The sequence below is a fragment of the Alosa alosa genome, chromosome 12, assembly GCF_017589495.1.
Source record: "Alosa alosa isolate M-15738 ecotype Scorff River chromosome 12, AALO_Geno_1.1, whole genome shotgun sequence".
Taxonomy (NCBI): domain Eukaryota; kingdom Metazoa; phylum Chordata; class Actinopteri; order Clupeiformes; family Clupeidae; genus Alosa; species Alosa alosa.
The window spans coordinates 33,581,091-33,583,642 of NC_063200.1; positions in this window are offsets into that span (position 1 = coordinate 33,581,091).

Sequence of the window (2,552 nt, forward strand, 5' to 3'; positions counted from 1 at the left end):
TTTATGATTTATTTTTTATTCTAGTTCACAGAAACATATATGAAAGAAGGTTCTTGACATGATCAGATCATTCAGTTCATTCACATTCAGTTTAATAATCCTAAAAACATAAACATAACTAAACATTCAAACCTTTTTCTTTCTCACTCTCAAGCATGCTAGCACACACACACACACACACACACACACACAACCTACTCCCTCAGGGCCCTGGAGCCATGACATTAGACATGCATGACCCTGAACCTTAAAGTTCAGCTTAAATGTAGGATTTAGTTTTTATTTTAGTTCACACACACATGGCTGAAACCTTTTTAGGCTCTTGGCATCATCACATCCTTGATTCTTTTATTCAGGTTCATATCACTAAAACTTTAAGCATACACACAGTCATACAAACCCCTCCTCTCTCTCTCGCCCCCTCTCTCAGACACACATACATATACACATACACACACGCACACGTACACAGACCTTTGACCCATCCCCCTACCCTCTATCCACCGTTCTACTGTCTGATACATTTTATTCTTTTCAATGACTTGATGAAAATCTTGATGAATTTGAATTTAAAACTCTGTTGATGCCAACCTTTTTTTATACAGACATATTTTTTGGATCATTTTTGATAATTGTCTAGGCATAACACTCCCATGGGCACCTCATGACACACACCATGCATCCCCTGCACATGAGACACCCCCACACCCCATGTACACACACACACACACACACACACACACACACACACACACAGACAGCCCCCTCCCCCAGACACATGACTCCTACCAAAAGCACCCTGCCAAATTCAAAGGCATCCATACTCAACAGATGCCTATACTGATGCCTATAGCTTTCTCTTGTGTCTTTTCTTAATGATTTCTCTTAATGTTTTCTCTTAGGGGCCCCACTTAGCCGCTCGCTACTAGGACCCGCATTTTCAGGAGTTGCTAAACTAGCCATGCTTACTTTGCTATCTTTACCCATACTTTCACACCGCTTTTATTCTCCCTAACAACGCCGCTCATAATTGCTCGCGCATGACACTCCCATGACACCCCGGTACCCCCTGGACACACCCCCACCCATGACCAACACATCCGTGTACACCCCCACCCTGGACACACGCTCACCCATGACCAACACATCCGTGTACGACCCCCCACCCCTGGACACACACACACACACACACCCCCACCCTGGACACACACACACCCCTGTACACACACGCACACGCACACACACACACACACAAGCCCTGACCCCTGGCCAAAAAACACGAAATGACTAAAAAAACACACAAAATGATCATAAAAAGTACAAAAATTACACTAAAACCTACAAAACTGTCAAATTCACTATCTCCCCGCAGGCACACACACACACACACACATACACAAAACCCCCTCTCCCGGACACATGACTCCTACCAAAAGCAACCCGCCACATTCAAACATCCTGTCAAACTCAATTGATGACAAGTTCAAAGACCGGATGTCCCGCCCTCACTGGAAATCAAAGACCTTTGACCTTAATTAACCGGAAGTCCCGCCCACCTGTCACATGCTAATTAATTGATAATTGAAGACAAGTACATCTTACTCTCTCTCACCTTCAATGTTTTCCCTCACAGGTCCTTTTCCTTTCGTGATGTTTAACTACTAGTATAATGATTTCATAAATTTAGTCTGAAAAATAATGACATGCTTTTTTCATCCCCGATAGAACAATATTACTATATACGGCAATATAAATTAAAGGGATTCGACTTGACTTGTGTTCATATTTTTCACTAGTAAATATGGTTCTAGAGGGACCCAGCATCAAAAACCAGATGGCACAGGCAACATCACCTGCAGCATTTGCAATTGCTCAGATTCTTAAATTCAATAGTGTGAAGCACAGGCGGGCATCAGACACAGTAGCCTACTTCACAGGAGACACCAGTTCCTTTATACGTAGGACTGATGCTGCATGCCCACACAAAAAAGAACTTGTAGATAGAATGGCACACTTGGGCTTGAGTGTATCCTATGACCATGTTCTTCAGCTCTCAACTCAGATGGGGAACAACGTCTGCAGGCTTTATCATAGAGAAAATGTGGTATGCCTAGGGCTGGGAAGGTAACCGCATTACCGCAATGTCATGTCAAATGTCATGATGTGTAATGTGATGAACCATCTTATGACATTGGTACTCAGAAAACCAGTTACGTTAAATAGGCTAACCCTCCGTTTTCAAAACAAAACTTCAAAACTTATCATCAAAAGATGAAGCAAACCCGACCTTTCGCGTTTGTGTTGGGGAGCGCAATGTTCCAACATTCCATTTGTTTACTAGCCTATGTGAGAGTAGGCCTAGGGGAGAAGTGGCACAATCATAACACTTTTATATTCTCTCCGTTCAAACTCGATTTAGGCTACATAATGCTGCTAAACGTGAAAGCTGTGAAATTTCTGGTCCAGCCAACCTATGTTTGTTTGTGTGTGTGTGTTGCTCTTCTATCCTACTTTTTGTACCACTCTCTCTTATTTAGTTTTGTTTGACAATG